This window comes from Fukomys damarensis, unplaced genomic scaffold (assembly GCF_012274545.1).
Source record: "Fukomys damarensis isolate Sample0158 unplaced genomic scaffold, DMR_v1.0_HiC HiC_scaffold_13, whole genome shotgun sequence".
Taxonomy (NCBI): Eukaryota; Metazoa; Chordata; class Mammalia; order Rodentia; family Bathyergidae; genus Fukomys; species Fukomys damarensis.
In genome coordinates this window covers 13,769,983-13,782,696 of record NW_022900925.1, presented here as the reverse complement: position 1 = coordinate 13,782,696, position 12,714 = coordinate 13,769,983, and positions in this window count along the sequence as shown.

Here is a 12,714-nt window from a genome sequence, read left to right as displayed (position 1 = left end):
TAAGAGCTATCAGGAAGTAAATTCATACCTAAACCATGTCGGCAAAGTACCTAGAAAAGTGGCAGAAAGAAAATGTCTGTCGGTTCCACCAAATGGTAGGAACATAGGGGATTTGGAACTACCTTTTCTATTATTTTGCTTTCAAATGATCTACAATGAACTGGCATACTTTTATAATCACAACACGCGTGCGCGCATGCACACACACACACACACACACACACACACACACACACGCTGATTTTGTAAGATTACCCAGGTCCTTAATGACCAGGGATAGTGGCTAAGTGACTCCACCTCTTTCTTGTGTCTGCAGCATGTGTAGCGTGTTACTCTCCAGCATGTTAATAAAGGTTTAGAATGCTACATGAGTTTACCTCAACACCCTATAAGGTAGTAACATCAGTTCACTCCATTATGTCCTCTTTATAGGAAATGTAATAACAAAACAACCAGCTGAGTTATCAGTTTCCACAAAAATTAATCTATGAAGTATCTATCAATGAAAGCTAATGGTTTGTTGTACTCATTGTGTGCATGCTTTAGCAGAAGATGGATTTGCAGAATATTTACCCTCTGTGTATCAGATAAATTCCTTTCTTTGACTTTGTTCTTTTGATGCATCTTTTAAAATATAGTAGCCAGATAATATTATTAGTACCTAGAAATATTTACATTGTTTTGAGTATAACTAAAACCATGGTAGATAACAGTAATTAAAAATTATGATTTCTACAACTGTATCTGCCATGATCTAGGAATAATGAAGACAGATTCCAAATTATTATGAATTATTTTTAATCCAAGACACAGTCAGTTTTTCCAAAATCAATGTTGACCTGAGTCACTCTGGAGATCTCACATCCAGGGTAATATTCAGCTGTAACCCACTGTGACAGTTTAGTGCTTATTGAATAATTTTTCCACCACCTCACCCACAAAATGAGCCCTTCTAGCGCATGTAATGCTGTACTCAGTGTACTCTTATGTTTAGTGTACTCTGTAACCAGTGGCATTGGCCCGTGGATACTGTCCACAGACCAACTTGTTTTAAACTTTGGATAATATCTACTCCCTAAGTTTACTGATGAAGAATCTAGGATGAAGTATTACTGAGTTGGATATCAGGTTTAGAACGAATATTAAATGTACTTATAAAATGCCTGATGGTCAATCCTTTTAAAAAATTTTTTTCCTCATTGAGTTTATTGGTACATTTTAGGTATACAGTACAGTTACATTCATTATTGGGATCTTGTACCTTAACATGATAGGTCTTGGTTCTCATTTTTCCCCCTGTCTCTTCCCTGATGGTCAATTTTTTAAAGTAGTAGTGCTATTGCTGGGTTATCTGGGCCTTGCTAATGCCTAAATAACTATGAGGTGATCAGAGAAAGGATTTGTATGAAGACATCTGTAATTTGTCCACTAGTCTGGCCAGCTGAACATGACTGCTTCTAACTAAATCCCAAGAGGTATTAATGATACCTAGAGGGCATTAGAAAGATCTATCATTTGTATGTGGAAGAACAAAACTAGATCCTTACCTCTCATCAGAGATCAACTTAAAACGGATCAAACACCTAAATGTAAGACTTGAAACTCTAATTACATCATGACATTGATATAGGCAAAGAGTTTTTGGATAAGACCCTGGAGTACAAGCAACAAAAGCAAAAATAGACAAATCAGATATTAAAAGAAAGAAGCTTTCTCTCAGCAAAAGAAATCAACAGTGTGAAAAAAGAATTAGCAGAATGAGAGAAAATATTTGCAAACTCTTCATATGACAAGGAATTAATATCCAGAATATTTAAGGAATCAAAGCAGAAAGAGCAACAAAACCCAACCAAGCAAAACCCAACCAACCAACCAACCAGACAAACAAAAAACCAAAAAAGCAAAACCCCAAGAGCAAAACAAAAAAATAAAAATGACATCTGATTTAAAAGAAGGCAGATGATTTGAACAGACAATTCTTAAATGAAGACAATACAAATGGTTCACAAATATATGAAACAAACATTCATATATTCATATGAGCCTAAATCCTTAATAATTTGCGATAGAAAAGATGTCAACGGCAGTAAATGTACTTAATCATGTCATATAAACAAAGGATTACAGTAGGAAATTAAATTGTCTCTTCAGGATGTTTTCTTTCAGAAGTGGTTGGAGATGGGAGGTAGGAAAAATACCAGTGTAGGGGTTAAGGGCCCTGAGTTCTAAAATCTATTCTGTCATTGACAGAAGGATTCTCACTAATATTCTGAAAGCTTTTGAGCCACTATAAAATGAGGCAGTGGGTCTGAAAAAAGAGATCGAGGAGGATATAAGAAAATGGAAAGATGTCCCCTGCTCCTGGGTAGGAAGAATCAACATAATGAAAATGACCATACTACCAAAACTGCTATACAGATTCAATGCAATACCAATTGAAATCCCAACACTATACTTCACAGAACTAGAAAGAAGAATCCAAAAATTCATTTGGAACTATAAGAGACCTAGAATAGCAAAAGCCATCCTAGGCAACAGACACATGGCAGCGGGTATAAAAATTCCCAATTTGAAGCTATATTACAAAGCCACTGTGATAAAAACAGCATGGTACCAGCAAAGAAAAAGACCTGAGGATCATTGGAATGGATTGGAAGACACAAAAACAACTCCAGATGCACTCAGCTACCTCATCTTTGACAAAGGAGCTGACAGTCCCCACAGGAGGAAAGATAGCCTCTTTAATAAATGGTGTTGGAAAAACTGGATCTCAACCTGCAAACGATTAAAACTAGACCCTTATCTGTCACCATGCACTAAATTAAAATACAAGTGGATTAAAGATCTAAATATAAAAACAGAAAAACTAAACTTGCTGGAAAATAAGTTAGGCAGAACTCTGGAAGACATTGACATAGGAAAAGACTTTATGAACAAATCCTCAGTAGCATGGGAACTAGCAGAAAGAATCAACAACTGGGATCTCATCTTATTAAAAAGCTTCTGCACTGCAAAAGAAACCATCAACAGAACTAAGAGACAACCTACAATGTGGGAGAAAATTTTTACCATCTGCTCCTCAGATAAAGGACTATTATCTAGAATATATAAAGAAATCAAAACAACCAGCCCCCTCAAATATAAAGACCTAATTCAAAAATGGGCATCTGAAATGAACAGACATTTCTCAGACAAATAAGTAAAAGCAGCAAGTAAATATATGAAAAATGTTCCACATCACTGGTCATTGGAGAGATGCAGATGAAAACAACACTGAGATTTCACCTCACCCCACAAAGAATGGCTGCTATCAAGAAATCACACAGTAACAAATGTTGGTGTGGTTGTGGGGAGAAAGGAACCCTTCTTCATTGTTGGTGGGAGTGCAGACTGGTGCAACTACTATGGAAGTCAATATGGAGATACCTCAAAGAACTAGGATTAGAGATTCCATTTGACCCAGCCATCCCTCTGTTGGGTATCTTTCCAAAAGAATTAAAAGAATCATACCACAGTGATATATGTGCACCCATGTTTATAGCAGCACATTTTGTAATAGCTAAAACTTGGAAACATCTGCCCATCAGTTGGAAACTGGATAAAGAAGATGTGGTTTTTCTATAAAATGGAATACTGCTCAGCCATAAAGAATAAGAAAGTAGATTCATTCATACGTAAATGGGTACATTTTGAGGATATACTCCTAAGTCAAATAAATAAGTCACACATATACAAATACCGAATAGTATCTCTGGTGTGAAAAACTGAAATAGTACTCAAGATCCTAACGGGACAATTAGCAACATGAAATAGGAAGAAAAAGACCAAAGGTGTAGGGACAGTGAGAAACTATAAGGGGAAAAAATGAGAACCAAGACCTCTCATGTAAAGGTACAAGATCCCAGTAATGAATGTAACTGTACTGTCTACCTAGAATGTACCAATACATTCAATTTAAATTTTTTAAAAAATGAGGAAGTGGAATTGAATCAATGCACAAGCCATTATTGGTATGTACACAATTGTACATTTTTGACAGCACAAATAGCAGTGAACAGTCTTAATAATGACATACAGTCACAAATGCTCTATCCTTTTTGGCAGGATAAATGTTACCTATTAAAATTTCTCTGTTTATACACACTTTAAGACTGTCTCTAACTGGGCTGGGGATTTAGCTCAGTGGTTTCAGCTCCTGCTTGGCAAGCACAAGGACTCGAGTTTGATTCCTGGCACACACACACACACACACACACACACACACAAAAAGAATGTCTGTAACTAAAAATTTCCCTCAAAAAATTCCATGTTCTTTTGCAGTTCTCTCTGGAGCTTCTCTGGATGCATCCAGATTGAGAAGAGCCTTTCTTCAACCCCTTCTCAGCCAGCATCTAGAACCTGCATACCTGCCCTTTTTGAGAAAGATTCATTTTCTACATGCAGTTACAAAACAGAGGAACAGTTACAGACACAAAGGAATAGCTGGTAAAGGCCGCTAAGCCAGAATCCCATTTGGTCCCCATAACATGGTAGCAGTCAGCTGTGTAGCGGTCTCTGTATGGGTGAGACATTCGCTATACCATCCTGAAAAATTTTAAACCAGTGATTCCTGTGTTACCCAGGGGGTTCTAATGATACATCTATAGTTCATTCACTAAATGCTATGGTAGTGGACATATTAATATGAGGAGCAAAGCAGCTCCCATACATATAAATAATTAAAAGATAACTAAACTACCTCCTATTTGCCTGCTCCAATTCAATTGAACTGAAATTATAAGCTTTCGCTCTTCTATTTCATACGTCCTCTTTTTTCTTAAGCTGTTGATTATCTCTTATTAACACTATTAACTTATTAACACTTATTAACACTCCTCTTATTAACTCCAAGTTCTCAAGTCCTTTGACTGAAGTGTTCCTTCTCCATAGAGGTTTTCGTGGTTCTCCATCTCAAATTCCTCTACTCCAAACTTCTGCAGCACTTTAATTGTACACTTCTTGACTCTTATCTTAACCTGTTGTATGTTATTTCTCTGCAGAACATAATTCCTCTCCACTGTGATTTGTGCACAGATTTATGTCTGATTCAGCTTTACATTTTCAAGGTCTGTCACCCTAGTTTTTATATAGCATGTGCTGAATATCTCTAAATAAGTAAGCAAGTGAACTTTCAGTGAAATGGACATTGTATGTTAGGAAAGGTTTTCAGGATGAGCTGGAGTCGGTGCAAGGAGACGCAATATTGCTAAGCTTTGAGGGAGGTACAGTTTTGAGTAAAAGGCACAGATACACTGCTGTTCACATTTCAGCTACCTTTGTCTAGATGGAACATTTCTAAGGACTCATTTGTGAGCAATTAAAACAATCAATTCATACGACATATGCCTTTTCATGAAAAGAGCCCAAAAGAATTTGGCAAGTAGGAAGGTTAGGTCCTGTGAATAAATAAAACTGGGCAGAAAGAGTACACCTCACAGATCAGCCCTATGACCCTAAAACTATAGAGGTGAGACTAACTCATGATTACCAAGACTCTGGGATTTTCTGTCCATCCAAGAAATCTAATATTTTCATGAGGTCATGATGATGACATTAACTGCGAGCTTCAGGCTGTCCATATCCAGTGTTCGGGACTCCCTTCTCTGACAACCCAACTAAACCTTTTATGCATGTGATGATGAAGACCTAATCAGAACCTGTGATATAGGGTTGTGATTCAAGCTACTCTCTGAGGGATAAGCCCAGGCAGGAAGGCTGGATTATTGGAATACCCTTATACTCCAATAGAAACAGAAAGTAGGTTCCAACCAAGAACTTCGCTAAATCAGGCAGTGTGCCCTGATATAGGATCATTCCAGCACCTATACTCCCTTGCTCTCTCCCTGTGCTCTATTGGGTATTGAACCCAGAGTCTTTGCATTGAGCTACAACTGCAGCTCTTTTAATGTTTTATGTTTTTATTTTGAATCAGGGTTTTACTAAGTCACTAAGTTGTTCAGGATGGGCTCAAACTTCCTATGCTGCTGTTTCATTCTGATTAAAGCATGTGCCACCGAGCACAGCTTTTTCTCTCTGTCATGTATTATTTCCCTAATCATGACTTTTTCTGCACTGAATAATCTGTGAAATAAGCGGTTTGACTCACTTGGTAGCAACTCAGATGCCTTCTCAAGGAGCAGAAGGGGACTCTGAGGCTACTCACCTTTTTACAGGTCCTCAGGCTGCAGGTTTCTGTTGAAGGGAAAGAAAGAGGGAGAGGCGCTGTGCAAGCCCTTCTTCTCCAGCCAACAAGGAAGGTACATATATAAGCAAACAAGTGAAAGAGAGATGAGATCATCCTGCCATGGGGTTCCAACCACTGCAGTGTCATCCTCTGGGACCTCAGAAATTATAGCTCACAGGAAGGAGTAGGAGTTTGGAGAGCCACAAACTGATAAACAATCCAAACCTTTAATGAAACAAATGATATGCTTCATAACTTTTTGATACTTTTGATTTTCTCAAAAATGCCTCATACCCAACTCCTTACTCACCCTTCATATTCGTTCTATGAGGGTAACTAGGGAGCTTATTAATCCCATTTATTACACAAAAACAAGCTTAAGGTGCTGAGGCCAGACCAGAGTCTCTAGAGTGAGTACTTTGCTCTGCTAGATCCTAGGCCCCAGTGAAATCTTTGTGCAGAGAGAAGCCAGGCTTGCCTTGACTTGGAGGTGAGGAGGCAAAAGGGAGACATTTTCTCCAAATTCAGTTTCCTAATGAGTCTTCAGGAATACAATGCTTTTCCTCTCATGATGCTAGTTAGTGGTGGGCCACTGGGATAGCACCTTGGGTCTTCCTAATGATTCTGAATTGGCAATAGATGAGCTAAGTAAGAGGGCCCATGGGTCCCTGGAGATAACACCCAACACTATGATTTTCTAGGCCTATCCACTAAACATTCAAGGTCCTGCAGATGAGAGTAACATGCAGAGAAGGTGGAGAGGTTGGGTATAATTCCCTCAGTGTTCTACTCCCATTTAAACAGTAATTTCCCACCATGATGCCGAACTTTCATTCCCTCAGATACAAGACCCCAGGTCTTCATAGTTTCCCAGAACAGCCTGATGCATTATGGAAAGTACTGATGCGGGATATGGTCAAACTTGTTTTTATAGCTATCAGTGGTGTGATTTAGGACCACCTGCTGAACTTCTCTGGGCTTCTCTTTCCTCGATTGTGAAAACAGAATATTTCCAGCCACCCTGGGTTGGTCTGGAAAATTAAATAACATATAAAATATTGTTTAGGGGATCAACAAATATTTATAGTAATAGTGATAAAATTGCAAACAATATTGTAACTTTCTGAATGGCTTCTCTTTTTTTTTTTATTGAGTTTATTGGTACATTTAGGGATACAGTACAGTTACATTCATTGTTGGGATCATGTACCTTTACATGGCAAGTCTTGATTCTCATTTTTTCCCCTTACCTCTGCCCTCCCTTCACCCCCTCCTCCCCTCCCCATCTACAAACACTTTATTTTCATCTTTTCATTCTCTCACATTTTTTTCTTTTCCCTTTTTGTTCTTCCCCTACGTATCACACCTTCCCTACACCTTTAGCTCCTTTCCTCCCATTTCTAAATGTCAGTAATCTTATTAGAATCTTATGCATTGTTGCAGAATATTCACACCAGGGAAACTATTTGGTATTTACACATGTGGGACTTATTTATTTCACTTAGGAGTATATCTTCAATATGTATCCATTTTCCTATGAATGAATCTATTCTCTCGCTCTTTATGGCTGAGTAATATTCCATTTTATAGAAAAACCACAACTTCTTTATCCAGTTTCCAACGGATGGGCAAATAGGTTGTTTCCAAGATTTAGCTATTAGAAACTGTGCCGCTATAAACATGCGTGCACATACTTCTCTGTGATATGATTCTTTTAGTTCTCTTGGAAAGATACCCAACAGAGGGATGGCTGGGTCAAATGGAATCTCCAGTCCAAGCTCTTTGAGGTATCTCCATATTGATTTCCATAGTGGTTGCACTAGTCTGCACTCCCACCAACAATGGAGGAGGGTTCCTTTCTCCCCACAACCCCGCCAACATTTGTTATTGTGTGATTTCTTGATAGCAGCCTGAATGGCTTCTCTTTATAGAAAAGGACACTGAAGCTCAAAGAAGTATAACTTGCCTGATGTTATACATGCAGAATGTGGCAGAGATAAAATTTTAAATCCCTAAATCATGGTTTCTGTAGGACTTTCCTTTTTTTCTTTTTCCAGTTGCTTCAAAAATCAATTGCTTCCACATCATCTAACTACTGTGACTGTGTCTCTGCCCTCAGGACTCTGATGCTGGTACCAGGCCCCTTCAGCTCCTTTAGGATACCTCCACCTATAGTGTATTAACCAATTGGGAAATGATTAGTGTTACATTGTCACCTTCAGATCTTGCCATTAGAACCGTCAAAGTGCCTGCTACACGTCACACACTGGGTGAGTCTGGGATTGCATATCTAAGCCATGTTCTTTCTGGTAAGGCCAGCACTCTATCTGGACACTAATTCCAACTAAAATCTGCCAACACCCACAGTGTAACCTTCGTACTAGTCTGTTCCTGTCCATCCTAACAAATTTTGAAGACATGGCAAGCAAGACAGGTCATTCTGAGCAAAATTCACAAATTAGTGGAACTGGAAATGACATGTGGAAATTTGGCAGATGGAATGGGTACGCTGGGGAGGAATAGAAAAAGGGCAACCTTTTAAATAAACAGTGATGGGGCAATAGAGGATCCTCAGAGAAAAAAATATGACAACAAATGTCGTTTTAATTGTACACTCAATGCACAAAATATCATTTTCAGAAACATATAATATTTATAATGAAGACTAAAAGTATAATACCTTAAATATAGTCTATGGAATATTTTTATGATCTTTTAGGAGATAAATTTTTTTTTAAAGAAGTCTAAAGAGCATTGTTCACTAAGTAAAACACAGAAAATGTTTGCTTACACTAAAAATTCATACCCTTTCATAAGACTACTATTTTCTAAGTGAAAAGGCAAGCTATAAATTAAGAGAGCTTTAGTAGCTTTAATTATTATTATTAATATTTTTATTATTTTTTGGTACCAGGGATTGAACTCACGACCTTGAACTTGCGAGGCTGGCAGTGGAATTACTGAGCTAAATTTGTGACTATCTTTAATTATTTTGATATCAAAAATATATTAAAAACATGTAAAACTGAAGAGAAAAAGACACAGGACCCAAAAGAAAATAGGCAAAAAATATAAACAGAAATCTCACAAAAAAGGAAACAAAAATGGACTTAGGAAAGAAAACTCAGGCCTACTGGTAATCTAGCAAATACACATTACTGTTTCAATGGAGATACCATTTTTCACTTGCTACATTGACTTAAAAGAAATAATGAGATAATATCAACTTTTCATAAAAAATACAGAGCCACAAAATCTCTTATACCTGGCTGATGAGATTATAAAATTGTAGAAGCACATTGGATAATTTGGATTTTATTCTTAAATCTAAATTGCACTAATTGTGTTTATAAGTAGATACCTTAGAGAAACTCTTGCCCTTGTGAGCCAGGAGTAGTGTATAAAAGTGTTCGGGGAAACGAAATATTTTGAAACAGAAAAAATTGCTAAACTGTGGCCTATTGAGGCCACCCTGTGCTATGCAGCCATTGAAATAAATGAATAATAGTTGCTAATGTAGAAGGACCACACAAAAATATTGAACAAGATAAGCAACCTGAAGGAGAATTAAGTATTGAATTATCCCATTTATATAGATCATTTAAGCAGGTTTTTTTAAATGGAAGCTATCTTTTCCTTGAACTCAGTGTGAGTCAAAAGGCAAACTAGAGGGGAATGGCACCAGATGAGCTTCCTCTGATTTTGTGCACATTGTCTCTGGACTTGGAGATAGCAAGTCAGTCTGCCTTCTTCCAGGAGGTTCTGTCACCCCTCTCATATGCTGACCTGGTGGAAACTTCCCATCACTGCCAGATTTGTCTGAATTCCGAGGTGAAATAATTTTGGTATTAGAGTGCAATATGCAATATCGCCATACCTGGATTTCTGAAATACAATTATAGTGAAACTAATGGGGCAGAGTACATATTATCAATGCAATAGAAAAATAATCAGAAGAGATATTGTAGACTCTTTCAACCCTGTTGGCACCCGAAGTGTGAGCATTACAGCAAATATCGTGTCAAACAAAGCCCGTATCACTCATAATTAGGAAATATGATACATTCATCGCCATCGTAATTCTCATAGATCCTGATATAGATTAAATGGCCTAAAAACTCAGTGAAAATTTCTTTCCTTTCACCAGCTAATCTTTATTTTCTGAAAGGTTTGAATTTGTCACGTTTATATAATGGATTTTTTTTGTATTCCATAGTTAACTGAATTAAAATATTTCTGTTAACAAATTAGTCTCCAGGCCTTGGAGTCAGTCAAACTTGACTTAAATGTACAGACAACAAATATGAAGAATATAAGCAGAGGCTATGAAGACTACAGGTTTCTGCTGTCTCTCATATAAAATGCAAGGAATTAAGTGATTTTTTTACTTTTGTCCTTAATAGCAAGAAATCTAGTCTTAAGGACGTAGACTACCAATGGATGAGACATGATCCTTGCACAAGTTAGAAGGTTGGAAAGTACTCAAGACACAGGACAAAAATCAGAGATGAAAAAACTTAGTTTCACCATTATTTACAATAGTGAAAAATGGAAATTAAATATCCATTAATTAAATGAATTTTGGCACATGCAAATGATAGCTTATTAGGAAGTCATAACATTTTGAAGAATAATACACTAATGATGTTCACATACACTGTTCTAAAAAGCCAAAGATAAAATTTTAGTCATTATCATGTCTTTTGTAAACAACAAAAAAAAATGTTGAAATGTGTGTTTTGGGCATGCAAAAGCACAGCATCCAGAGACACAGTGATCTGGTGAGAATAAGTAGGTAAACACCTGTTTTCTACCTGGCGTGAGAACCTTCATGTGGGTAGGGACCATATCTGTCTTTAGTCATTTCTTGTCTAGTACACTGCTTGGCTCAGTTAGTAGTTGCTCAACAAAGGAGCAGCATATTACCATATCCATTAAGTGGGGTGAGGAGCATCTGTTTTCGATGTTGAGGAGCTCTAGACGCTCATCCCCCCTTTAGTATCTTGGAAAAAAGTTGTGTCTGAAGCTCATTGACAGAACAGAGTATTAACAGTGGCTGAGCCCCATTAGAGGTGCTTCTATTTTAGCAAGTTTACTTCCCCATCTAGGAGGCACTAGTTATTATTCAGTCACCTACGGATTCCCATCCCCACTTCCAATTACTATAAATTTGAAGACTATCCACAGAGGAGGAGGGGTTCTTCTCTACGGCTGAGCTTGTTATGGTGTTCTAGTCTAGTGATGAGCTACCTTAGCCCCCTCTGTTGGGATAGGGAGAGGAAAGAGGATCATTGCGTTCTGGTGTGTTTTTGCTTGTAATTTTTTCCACCATAAGCCATGTGATTCCATTGGGGGCTGGCTCTCTTTCTCTCTTGTTCTCTGTACAGTTTGCACAAAATGGGGGAATGATGCATACACTTTAGTACTTCTTGAGGTTCCTGTGGGATGTTCATGTAGAAATTTCCAACACACAAATATTATAGTCAAAGCTTAGAGTCTGGAATGGAGACAAAAATTTAGGATCACTTCATTGCTTTCAGATTGCTATGGCAGTAGAGAGAAAAGAAATCTGCCCAGCCTGAGACTCATAGACAGTTTTCTGGATCTAAGACCTACAGTTGGCCTTCAAGGATGACAGTGATTATGTGGCAAATATAGACTTTCCAGGAAGCAAACCCAGCTCTTGATGTGTGAGGGGAAGAAGGTACACATGATGAGTTCTATGTGGGCCCTGTAATCTAGAGTCCTGCCCCATGTACAGCTTGTCAAGAGAAATACCAACTCATGCTAACTCTCTTCCAACTCTCCTTACACATGATGATCTTTGCTTTTTTTTTTTTTTGTACCAGGGATCGAACTCAGGACCTTGCACTTGTGAGGCAGGTGCGGTGTCACTGAGCTAAATCCCTGGTGTACACCATGAAAACTTTAAGCCTGCTTTAATAATGAGTCAGTAATCATTAAACACTGTACTTGATGCCTAAAGCCACCCCAGGAGTTATTAGGGTGGTCCTGGACTAGAAGAACCTCTATCTGTCTTTATGGTGTCGGAGACATGGAGCTGGAAAACATGCAAGGCATTTATTTGCTTGAGACTAGAAGGAAGTCAGATTTGAGGATGGAAAGTGAGGTGATGTGAGGTGACTTTGTGAGAGGACAACTCTTCCTGGATGAAACAGGAGCAGATCTGTCCCAGACTCCACCTTCCTCTCAGACTCATGCTGCAGGTAACTGCTAGACGGTTACAAGTCATTCTGCCTTCCTCCTCTAAAATTATGAGGTAGACTAAACTACAAATCCCAAATCTCAACTCTTTACCTAATATCCCATGACTTTCTAGACTATAAGACTTCAGAAATTCACCATTTCATGAGTGCCTCATAAGACATTTGTTAAATAAATGCATGAATTTTGCCATATCCATGAAGTTTGAGAAAGTCCAATACGTTTTGAAGTACTAGAGATTATTATACGTTGGCAAAAGCCCTTGT